The 12,820-nt window shown below is 36.4% G+C and overlaps 1 pseudogene; it reads right to left on the bottom strand.

Annotated features, from left to right (window-relative positions):
* Nucleotides 1-10,354, bottom strand: part of LOC134361683 (tigger transposable element-derived protein 1-like) — a 33,124-nt pseudogene extending 22,770 nt beyond the window's left edge.
* Between the last annotated feature and the right edge of the window lie 2,466 nt (nt 10,355-12,820).

The raw sequence follows: 12,820 nt of genomic DNA, 5'->3' as shown, positions 1-12,820 counted from the left end.
GTTAGATAGCAAGACTGCAATAATAGCCTTCAGATATAACCATTTAAGAATCATTATTTCAGCCATATCTTAGCATAGGAAAGAGAAGAGAAACTAATGTTTACCATGAGTGTTTTCTATGTGCCAAGAAGTGATCTGATTACTTCACATGTATTGTTTCCTTTAGACATAGGAAAACTCTCTGTCTGCCAACTAATTCATGATGTTGTTGATTAACTGACCAGATCTTGGAATTTCTATGCCATGGTATATGTAGACAGACAACAAAAAGAGGAAAATAAATGGAAACTAAAGGTGGAAGGGAATGATTTTTATATTCTTTCCCCCCTAGAGTCCTCCATTATTACTTATAAGCATATCTCCAAGATATTTCAGGTTTGGCTTCAAAGCACTCCAATAAAGCGAGTATCACAATACAGCGAGTCATGTAAACTTTTTGGTTTTCCAGTGCACGTAAAAGTTACATGTAGTCTATTAAATGTGCAATAGCATTATGTCTAAAAATATACATACATAATTAAAAATGTCTTATTGCTAAAAACAGCTAATGATCATCTGAGCCTTCAGTGAGTCATAATCTTTTGGCTGGTGGAGGGTCTTACCTCCATGTTGATGGCTGCTGACTGATCAGGGTGGTGGTTGCTGAAGGTTGGGGTGGCTGGAGAAAATTGCTAAAATAAGAAAGTAATGAAGTTGGCTGCATCCATTGACTCTTCCTCTCACAAAAGATTTCTCTGTAGCCTGCGATACTGTTTGATAGCATCTTATCCACAGTACAACTTCTTTCAAAATTGGAGTCAATCCTCCCAAATCCTGAAGCTGCTTTATCAACTAAGTTTATGTAATACTTTAAATCCTCTGTTGTCATTTCAACAATTTTTTACAGCATCTTCACCAGGAGTAGATTCTCTCTCAGCAAACCACGTTCTTTGCTGATGTATGAAAAGAAACTCCTTATTAGTTAAAATTTTATCATGAGACTGAAGCAATTCAGTTACAACTTCAGGCTTCACTTTTAAATCTAGTTCTCTTACTATTTCCACCACATCTGCAGTTACTTCCTCCACAGAAGTCCTGAAGCTCTCAAAGTCATCCATGAGGTTTGGAATCAACTTCTTCCAAACTTCTATTCATGTTAGTATTTTGACCTCATCCCATGAATCACTAATGTTCTTAATGGCATCAAGAATGGTGAATCCTTTACAGAGGTTTTAAGTTTACTTTGCTCAGACCCATCAGAGGAATCACTGGATTAAATAATAAGACTTGAAAGTCAAAATGACTCTTTGATCCATGGGCTACAGAATGGATGTTGCGTTAGTAGGCATGATAACAACATTAATCTCCTTGTACATCCCCATCAGAGCTCTTGGGTGACAAGATGCATTGTCAATGTGTAGCAATATTTTAAAAGGAATCTTTTTTCTGAGCAGTAGGTCTCAACAGTGGGCTTAAAATATTCAGTCAACCATGTTATGAACAGAGGTGTTGACACTTCTTAAATGCCCCACCTTTCAACGACTATAATAGGATTATTACACCCTCTTAACATGGTTACAACGGAGATCAAGTTTCCAATATATGAACTTTTGGGGGACACATTTGACCCATAGCACATACCTTTGTATGTATGTGAATATTTCTGAGAGATTCCTGGAAATGTAACTGCTTGGTTAGATGATACGCATATTTTAAAACTTGGATTAATGATACTGAATTGTTCTCCAAAAAGTGCTATCTATTCACATGTTCACCCTCTCCAAGTGTTAATGCCTGATTTCCCATAAAATGTTTAACAGTAATTAGTGTCAATTTTTATAATTTTTGCAGTAGGATGGGTGAAAAATTCTATCTTGTTTTATTTTACTTTTGCCTGCTTTTTAGTGAGGTTGAGAATCTATATTTTTATCACCCAATTGTGAGCATTCTGTAAATTTTCTATGTAATACATTTACTTGGGTTGCAATTTTCCACAGTAAAATAATTTTAGATTAACTTTACATATATGTAAATATAGTTCTGCATTTCTCCTGAGAATTCCTATTTTTCTTAAACTCCAAACACAATAAAGGTGACAGAGACGGTAACTCTTTTGCTTCTTCTTTCTGTTTATATGTACAGGCTAACTTCCAGCTGCTTTAGAAGAAAGAACATTAATTTTTAGATCATCAAAATATATTTTTGACAGGAATTCATTTCATTGTCACTACTCTGTATTCTAGATGCTCCAAAGGTCATGTCATTTCAACAGTCTCCCTCACTGTTGAAGGACAAACAAATATATTTCATCATATTTGTTGAAACAGTGAAATCTATTCTTATTTTGCTTTCCAAGGCTGATATTAAGTGTTTCAACAAAAATCCTTCACGAAATGTGGCATGAAATCATTTCTTCAAATTCTGTTTAGATACATAATATGTGTATTTCATCACTTTAAAAGAGATACTACTAAATTATTAGAGGGGATGCACCTACGAGTTTTTAGACAGAATTGTAGTATGAGGATGTGAATGTGAAAAAAAAGATGTGGATATAGTACACAGGGGATGAATTAGGACACCTGGGTTTTGGCCCTGTTATGGCATTAATTAATTTCCTTTTACTTGTGATATGTGTAGGTTGTATTTTATAGTTTCTATAGTTCCTTTTGTCTTTTACCTTCTGTGGTACATGATACAATTTTATGCCCTGCACTTTCTTAGCATGCTGGTATTCAGATTGAAAATATTCTTTTGAGGTCAGTGAAATGTTGGCCAGTTGTCCCCATGAAAGGACACAATGCTTTAGAGGAAAATATGAGGTAATACTATGACCATTACTAACTACAAAACATTTTTGATTCTCTACTTTATAAGCATTTTTGCAGAGAATTCAAGACTATATCAAACACTCCAACTGGCAGTCAGATTTACAGAAAATTTAAAGCTTAATTCAGCAGTGAAATTTGTCAGTCAGAATGACTGACATCATAACAACTCTAAACCTACATCTTAATTTGTCACTTGAAGGCCAACTATTCCTTGTCAGTATTAAGCTGCCTTGAAATAAACTCTTGAACCTCAAAAACTATAAAAATATAAATATACAAAACAAAAGTTTTCTTTTGAAATTGTTAATTCAGATTTAAAAATGTGTCTTTAACACTTTATTTTTTTTATTTTTTATTTTTTATTTTTTTTAAATTTTATTTTGTCGATATACATTGTGGCTGATTATTGCTCCCCATCCCCAAAACCTCCCTCACTTCTCCCTCCCCGCTCCCCCCCAGCAATGTCCTTTCTGTTTGCTTGTCGTATCAACTTCAAGTAATTGTGTTTGTTATATCTTCTTCCCCCCCCCGTTTTGTGTGTGTGTGTGTGTGTGTGTGTGTGTGTGTGTGAATTTATATATTAATTTTTAGCTCCCACCAATAAGTAAGAACATGTGGTATTTCTCTTTCTGTGCCTGACTTGTTTCACTTAATATAATTCTCTCAAGGTCCATCCATGTTGTTGCAAACGGCAGTATTTCATTCGTTTTTATAGCTGAGTAGTATTCCATTGTGTAGATGTACCACATTTTCCGTATCCACTCATCTGATGATGGGCATTTGGGCTGGTTCCAACTCTTGGCTATTGTAAAGAGTGCTGCGATAAACATTGGGGAACAGGTATACCTTCGACTTGATGATTTCCATTCCTCTGGGTATATTCCCGGCAGTGGGATAGCTGGGTCGTATGGTAGATCTATCTGCAATTGTTTGAGGAACCTCCATACCATTTTCCATAGAGGCTGCACCATTTTGCAGTCCCACCAACAATGTATGAGAGTTCCTTTTTCTCCGCAACCTCGCCAGCATTTATCGTTCAGAGTCTTTTGGATTTTAGCCATCCTAACTGGGGTTAGATGGTATCTCAATGTGGTTTTGATTTGCATTTCCCGGATGCTGAGTGATGTTGAGCATTTTTTCATATGTCTGTTGGCCATTTGTATATCTTCCTTAGAGAAATGCCTACTTAGCTCTTTTGCCAATTTTTTAATTGGGTTACTTGTTTTCTTCTTGTAAAGTTGTTTGAGTTCCATATATATTCTGGATATTAATCCTTTGTCAGATGTATATTTTGCAAATATTTTCTCCCACTCTGTTGGTTGTCTTTTAACTCTGTTAATTGTTTCTTTTGCTGTGCAGAAGCTTTTTAGTTTGATATAATCCCATTTCTTTATTTATCCTTTGGTTGCCCGTGCTTTTGGGGTTGTATTCATGAAGTCTGTGCCCAGTCCTATTTCCTGAAGTGTTTCTCCTATGTTTTCTTTAAGAAGTTTTATTGTTTCAGGGTGTATATTTAAATCCTTAATCCATTTTGAGTTGATTTTAGTATACGGTGAGAGGTATGGATCTAGTTTCATTCTCCTGCATATGGATATCCAGTTATCCCAGCACCATTTGCTGAAGAGGCAGTCCCTTCCCCAGTGAATAGGCTTGGTGCGTTTGTCAAAGATCAGATGGCAGTAAGTGTGTGGGTTGATTTCTGGATTCTCTATTCTATTCCATTGGTCAGTGTGTCTGTTTTTATGCCAGTACCATACTGTTTTGGTTATTATAGGTTTGTAGTATAGCTTAAAGTCAGGTAGTGTTATGCCTCCAGCTGTATTTTTTTTGCTCAGCATTGCTTTGGCTATGCGTCGTCTTTTATTGTTCCATATAAATGTCTGGATAGTTTTTTCCATTTCTGAGAAAAATGTCTTTGGAATTTTGATGGGGATTTCATTGAATTTGTATATCACTTTGGGTAGTATGGACATTTTCACTATGTTGATTCTTCCAATCCAAGAGCATGGGATATCTTTCCATCTTCTTGTATCCTCTCTAATTTCTCTCAGCAGTGGTTAGCAGTTCTCATTATAGAGATTTTTCACCTCCTTGGTTAACTCAATTCCTAAGTATTTTATTTTTTTGGTGGCTATTGTAAATGGGCAGGCATTCTTGATTTCTCGTTCTGCCTGTTCACTATTGGAGAAGAGAAATGCTACTGATTTTTGTGTGTTGATTTTGTATCCTGCTACTGTGCTGAAATCATTTATCAATTCCAGCAGTTTTTTTGTAGAGGTTTTAGGCTGTTCGATATATAGGATCATGTCATCTGCAAACAGGGACAGTTTGACTTCATCTTTTCCAATCTGGATGCCCTTTATTTCCTTCTCTTCTCTGATTGCTCTGCCTAGTACTTCCAACACTATGTTGAATAGGAGTGGTGAGAGTGGGCATCCTTGTCTAGTGCCTGTTCTTAAAGGAAAAGCTTTCAGCTTTTCCCCATTCAGGATGATATTGGCAGTGGGTTTGGCATATATGGCTTTAATTATGTTGAGATACTTTCCCTCTATACCTAACTTATAGAGGGTCTTTGTCATGAATGAGTGCTGAACTTTATGAAATGCTTTTTCAGCATCTATAGAGATGATCATATGGTCCTTGTGTTTGAGTTGATTAATATGGTGTATCACATTTATTGATTTGCGTATGTTGAACCAACCTTGCATCCCTGGGATGAATCCCACTTGATCGTGATGAATAATTTTTCGTATGTGTTGCTGTATTCTGTTTGCTAGTATTTTAGTGAGGATTTTTCTATCTATATTCATCAAGGATATCGGCCTGTAGTTTTCTCTTTTGGTTATATCTTTACCTGGTTTTGGTATCAGGATGATGTTTGCTTCATAGAATGAGTTTGGGAGATTTGCTTCCGTTTCAATCTTTTGGAATAGTTTGTAAAGAATCGGTGTCAATTCCTCTTTGAATGTTTGGTAAAATTCTGCTGTGAATCCATCTGGTCCTGGGCTTTTCTTTGTTGGGAGCCTTCTGATAACAGCTTCAATCTCCTTTATTGTTATTGGTCTGTTCAAATTTTACGTCTTCACGGTTCAGTTTTGGGAGCTTGTGTGTGTCCAGAAATTTATCCATTTCCTCCAGATTTTCAAATTTGTTGGCGTATAGTTGTTTATAGTAGTCTCGAATGATTCCTTGTATTTCAGATGAATCAGTTGTAATATCGCCTTTTTCATTTCTAATTTTTGTTATTTGAGTCTTCTCTCTTCTTTTTTTGTTATACATGCTAATGGTTTGTCAATTTTATTTATCTTTTCAAATAACCAACTTTTTGATTCGTTGATCTTTTGAATTGTTTTTTGGTTTTCAATTTCATTCAGTTCTGCTCTGATCTTAATGATTTCTTTCCGTCTGCTAACTTTAGGTTTGGATTGTTCTTGTTTTTCTAGTTCTTTAAGGTGAAGTGTTAGGTTGTTCACTTGCCATCTTTCTATTCTTCTGAAGTGAGCGTTTAATGCAATAAATTTTCCCCTCAATACTGCTTTTGCAGTATCCCACAGGTTTTGGTATGATGTATCATTGTTTTCATTAGTTTCAAGAAATTTTTTGATTTCCTGCTTGATTTCTTCTTGGACCCATATGTCATTAAGTAGAATGCTGTTTAATTTCCATGTGTTTGTATAGTTTCCAGAGTTTCGTTTGTTATTAATTTCTAGTTTTAATCCATTGTGGTCTGAGAAGATACATGGGATAATTCCAATTTTTTTGAATTTATTGTCCCAAGAAGTCTTTTGAGGAAAGGTGACAACCTTTGTGGAAAGCAGAATCAATGCTATAATAATAAGCTTACTGATTCTGAGTGAAAGGAAGCCATTGTGAATTAATAAATATATCAATATTCAATATTTTTTACCTTACTTTGTACTTTACTTTGTTTGATTCAGGACAGACATCATGGCAGAGGGTCAAGAACATCTGACAAATTGTTGGGAGATGTAAATTCTGGTCCCGGCATTTGCACTGACACCTACAATCTATGTCACTTTGGAAAGGTAATCTTTTTAGGCTAAGGTTTCCTTATTTGCCAAATGAGGTACTGATGGTTCTTGAAGTCCGTTCTGTCTCTGATATTCTGATTCCAAGATTCGCATTCATCATGACAAATTCTCCAGTGCATGAACTACTAGCTGGAAGTAGTCAAAGTACTTTTGTGAGCAGCTATGATATTTCCTACCACTCATTTATTCATCAAATATTATTAATTTTTTAATGTAGGCACATTCTAGGCATTAGGAATAGAATATGAATAAAATATCATCCCTGGTCCTAGGAAACATATAGATTAGTAGGAGGCAGTCATGTAATAAAAAAGTGTTGTAAAATATTACAGATACTCTGTTAAAAGTCTGTACACAATATATAATGCGCAGGGGGTACACATGAGGGAGAAATCAGTGCTACTGTTTGGCTGGGTATGGGGGAGCTGACTGGAAAGATTCTGTAAAGGAGGCAATAATTGAATGATCTTTTAAAATATGAGTTGACTAGAGAGATGGTGGATGGTAGCAAGTAGGTGAGAGTGGGGAGCGAAAGAAATACTGCACCAAAACAGTTATTAACTTACAATAAATTACAGTTTTAGACTCAAAGGGAGCATAATCATTTGATGAGCTAAATTCCACTTTGCAAATTAACACCAGGGAATTATGATTGTTAATTTATATGATGATCACCCCTGAGTTGTAGTAAGGTGTTCACAACACAGAAGAAAGTTGTAAGTTGTCCTTCTGAGGAAATTTAACTAAAAGAGCTTCATAATTTGTAGTTAATTGCTTTTATTTATTTTTTCTTCCTTGTGCATGTAATGGATCATGACATAAAACAGAAAGGTACGCTGTTACATCTATTTTTTAAAACTAAAGAATAAAGAAAATAGATTGCTTATTGCTGAGCGAAACTTTATATCTAACTATATATACTAGGAAGTATGCTTTATCAAATCATAATACCAACAGAACAGATTATGACTAGCAGGTTAATGTTTGGTATTTAACAGCCCAAAGTAAAAAGCAGGCACTAATGCTACAGCAAGCTGGTCATTAACCACTACGATTTCTTTGGGTTATCAGTGTTATATCATGATCATATTTAATGGCTTAACGGTTTTATATGCTGTGTACATTGCATTTACCTCACCTACTGCTCATAGAGATGGCCTTTATATCCCTGCAGAAACTGTGCTTCTACAAAAATATTGGAAATGATAATGAATCTATTATTCTCTTTTATTTGTGTTGATCATTATGAGGAGAGGATACTTGAATGTGACATGGGTCGAATGACAAGCCTCCCATATGCCATTTGAGCTGTTCAATTCTGGGCTTTGTGTGACATAAACACATCTCTTATCTCCTAGACTAGACTGTAAGCTACTCTGAGGTAATGGCCTTGTTTTACTTTATTATTATTATTATTATTATATTTCATTATTAGGAGTTCTGCCCTCCTTCTCACCTCAGAACTGGTGGAAGGCTTCAGATACGCCTAAAATGATACTCTAATGTTTGCTAAAGAAATAGCATAAATACACAGCATATAACACCTCAATGCAAAACAAATTAGTGTTTCATATTTTTGTCATTGGGACATGAATTTTGTTAATGAGCAGTTCATCTTGCAGTTAGCCAGCCTTGAATTTGAATCTGGTTCTGTAAGGAATGGTAAAGTAGATCATATTTGTTGGGGGGCCTGTTAATATTGTATGTGCAGTATTCCAAACATGTTGAGTTTCCAAATCTCATCGAGTCCTTATAACAACACTAAAAAGTATGCCCAACATTCTCTTTCACAGTTGGAAGAACTAAGGCACAGACATGTTAATTCCCCAGGTTCCTCCAGCTGATAAGTGGTGCAGCTGGGATGCTACACAGTCATTACCCAAAGTTTGTACACTGCTCTTTTTCCAAAAGCCACAATTCCTGTGTGCCCCTGGGTATGTTATTAGCATCTCTAAACCTCGATTTTCCTATTTCTAAAAATGAAGGTGTGATGGTTAATTTTATATGTCAACTTGGTTCAGCTGTGGTGCCCAGTTGTTTAGTCAAATACCAGTCTAGATGTTGCTGTGAGGTATTTTAAAGATCTGATTAACCTTTCAATCGGTAGACTTTTCTTAGTAATAAAATAAGTTTTATAATGTATACACATAACATCTTTTTAAATTTACTAAATGTATCAGCACGAATATTCTGTTACTGACTGCAGTGACATTTACTTATTTGCTTTCACACGTGAGCAGTGATAATTCATATACACCATGTGGCTGTGAGCAATTGCTCCCTTCTGAAGACAAAGGTTAGAATGGTCTGTAGTCATCATAAGTTATTCACTGTGGGTACAATGTCAATACATATTTCCCACAATGTTGTTCTGTCTCTTTATTTTCATCTAGATATTCCTCATCTTCATGCAATACATTTTTTACATTGGAAAAGCATTTCATTATTAATTTCTTAATTGGATAAGTAGTATGGTGAATTTGACACTCAATTCACTTTTCCCTCCACAGCAAATTAGAAAACACTGCGGTTGTGAAGTCTTATATTGAGAATCTATAGGGATACAAGATGAGAGAAAGAAAGAGAGAGAGCAGGAGGGAAAGAAAGGGAGAAAGAGATTTGAGAGGGCATCAGGAAGGCTCTTTATTTCTTAAACTATTACCAGCATCTAATTTCTAGTAGCTGAAATTTAATTACAAGAAAGGCTTAATTCTAAATACTCTTGGGAAGGCAGCATATAGACAGAATTCACACTAAGATGTCCATTGCAAGCTCCTACAGGGCAGGAACTGTATCTTGAGCACTTTCGTAGACTGGACTACTTGCACATAATAGATGCTTAATACATATTTTGATTAAAGAAATGATGCTAGAATCAATTCTGGAGACTGAATTTGATGAGTTAGGTAAGTGTTGATGTAGCAGAAGTTTGACGGCCGAGGTAGGGAAATTGATGGTGTAGGAAGTGGTAAAAACAAAAACAAAAACAAAAAACAAAAACACTGAGAAAACTTTGCAAGAGAATAAGCAAACTGTACACATTTATCGATTTGCCAAGACAGATCAGGATCTTGTTAGGCTTTCTACTTCTATTTAGGTCTTAGGTATTGTGTTGGTTAATTTTATGTCAACTTGACTTGCCATGGGATGCCCAGATGAAACATTATTTCTGGGTGTGTCTGTGAGGATGTTTCCAGAAGAGATTAGCATTTGAATTAGTAAAGATCACCCTCAACGTGGGTGGGAATCATCCAATCGGTTGAGGGCCTGCATAAAACAAGAGTTGAAGGAGGAATTCTCCCCTTTTTGCCTGCCTTACTGCATGAGGTGGGACATCTCACCTCTTCTTCTCTGGTCCATGTATTGGGATTAACATACGCCATTGGCTCCCCCAGTTTTCAAGCCTTCATACTTGGACTGAATTACACCACCAGCTTTCCTGGGTCTCCGGCTTGCAGACAGCAGCAGATCACGGGACTTCTCAGCCTCCATAACTGTGTTAGCCAATTCCTCATAATAAATTTCTCTCTTTCAACACATACACACACACAGACACACACCTTCTCTCCCTCTCTCTCTACTGGTTCTCGTTCTCTTTCTTTGGAGAACTCCGACTAATACAGGTATGCATTGTGTAGTGGATTGAATTATGCACACCCAAAACTCACTAAAACTTGAATTGTGTCCTGCAAGTTTTATGTATTAGAAAGTTGGCCCCAACTGTGACTGTTAGGAGAGGGAAAATCCTGTTTTGGTGGTAGAAAGGTGGAGCCTTGAAGAGGTGATTGAATTGTGGGACCATACCATAGGGAATGGATTAAAAATGGTGGTCAGCAGTGTCTCTGAGGGCTTTAAAAAGAGTGTGTGAGGAACTCTCTCTCTCTGTTCTCTCTCTGCTCTGCCATTTTTGCAATGTGATACCCTGACATTATTGAAGACACCACCAAAGAAAGCCTTCATCAGATGTACTCCCTGGACTTTGGACTTCCTAGCCTCTGAAACTGTGAGCAGTAAATTTCTTTCTTTCTTTTTTTTTATTGGTTATGAATATTCATGGGGCACAAAGCAAATTGTCACCAATTGTTCCTAACTTGCGGTGGCCAGATCCATACTAGCAGCAAGCATGCCCATTACCACAAATTATGATTATACCCCATGTCCCCCACCCATTACCCCCCAATTATCCCTGACCTCCCTCCCCATCCCCCTTTCCCCACTCCACTTCTTATCCCTAGGTATGCTCTCTCCCTCTCCAAGTCCAATGCACCACTGTGGTTTTTATTTCTTCCTTCTTTCTCTCTTAGCTCCCACTTATGAGTGAGCACATATGGTATTTACCCCTGTGGGCTTTGCTTATTTCACTCAACATAAGTTTCTCCAAGCACATCTATGTTGTTGCAAATGGGAGCATTCTTTTTTATGGCAGAATAGTATTCCATGGTGTATATATACCACATTTTCCTTATGCAATCATCCATCGATGGGCATTTTAGGTTGGTTCCATGTCTTGGCTATTGTAAACAGAGCTGTGACGAACATGGGAGTGCAGGTATCACTTTGACATGATGATTTCCATTCCTCTGGGTATATACCCAGAAGTGGGATTGCTGGATCATATGGAAGATCTATCTGTAGTTGTCTGAGAAGCCTCCATACTGTTTTCCATAGTGGTTGTACTAATTTACAGTCCCACCAACAGTGCAGGAGCATTCCCTTCTCCCCACATCCTCACCAGCATTTGTTATTCTCTGTCTTTTTGATCATAGCCAGTCTAACTGGGGTGGTGAGATTATCTCAGTGTGGTTTTAATTTGCATTTCCCTGATGACTAGTGATGTTGAGCATTTTTTCATGTACGTGTTAGCCATTTGTATGTCTTCCTTTGAAAAATGTCTATTCAGTTCCTTTGCCCATATTTTCAATTTCTTATAAATCACCCAGTTTCTGGAATTTTGTTATAAGCAACAGAAACAGACTAATACATACTGTGTTGTTGAGTCAACTGGTTAGCCAGCTACTCTGCCAGTAGCAGTTGAACCAAGAGCATCCCCTGCATTAAGCCCAGGAGGCAGCCAATGGTGGGGATGACAGGCATCCAGTGATGCTTGGCTGCCCTTGGCTGAGGTCTTGCCCTGATCAGCAAATACAATCTCCCTGCCATGCCTACAACACAATGTCTGTACTCACTGCTGCACTGCTATCCCGAAAGGGTTTATGTAGCTTCCATAAGGGGCCTAATTTGGAATCTTGCAGCAGCTTAGTCACTGAAAGAAATATGGCTCATTGCATGCCATGTGATATAAATTAAAGTTAATGTTATATATGATGAAATGTGCTTTTAGATATTATGTGTAATTTTGAATATTAGGAAGTCCCAGTAGGCTAATTTTTTAGAATGCAGTGTGCAAGATTTCCTGCTATATTCCTTCTTTTAAATAAAGTCCAGAAAAGGTTATATGAATAATCATATTTTTAGCATAGAAGGTAGACTAAACATATACAAAGTTATTAATAATATGCTGAAAATATCTATCACAAAAAAACAGGCAAAAGGTTAGCATATATTACATAAAAACTCAGACTTTTTTTTTTGTAATAAAAACAACGAAACTCCCCAAAGACTTGCATAAGAGGAGATATAATTTGTTAACATGCATATGGAAAAAATGTCCAACTAGGCTACAAAAAAATTAAATTTAAAGCATCTATGAAATTACCTCAGATTCTAGCTGTGTGACCCTGGAAAAATTATTTAATCTCCCTACTACAGGTTTTTCATCCGTTAAATGAGGTAAAAATATGACACAGGAATGCTATGAGAATTTAATGTATTTTTATGCATGTATTAACTATGCATGAAAAATGCTGAAATACTACCTGGCTCAGAATAAAAATCATTACACTTGTTACTATTATTACCCCAATATTTTTAAAAAAAATTATAATCCCCATGCCAAAA

This window comes from Cynocephalus volans, chromosome 13 (assembly GCF_027409185.1).
Source record: "Cynocephalus volans isolate mCynVol1 chromosome 13, mCynVol1.pri, whole genome shotgun sequence".
Lineage (NCBI taxonomy): Eukaryota > Metazoa > Chordata > Mammalia > Dermoptera > Cynocephalidae > Cynocephalus > Cynocephalus volans.
The sequence above is the reverse complement of the archived record's forward strand: the minus strand, read 5'-3'. Positions and strand labels throughout refer to the sequence as shown.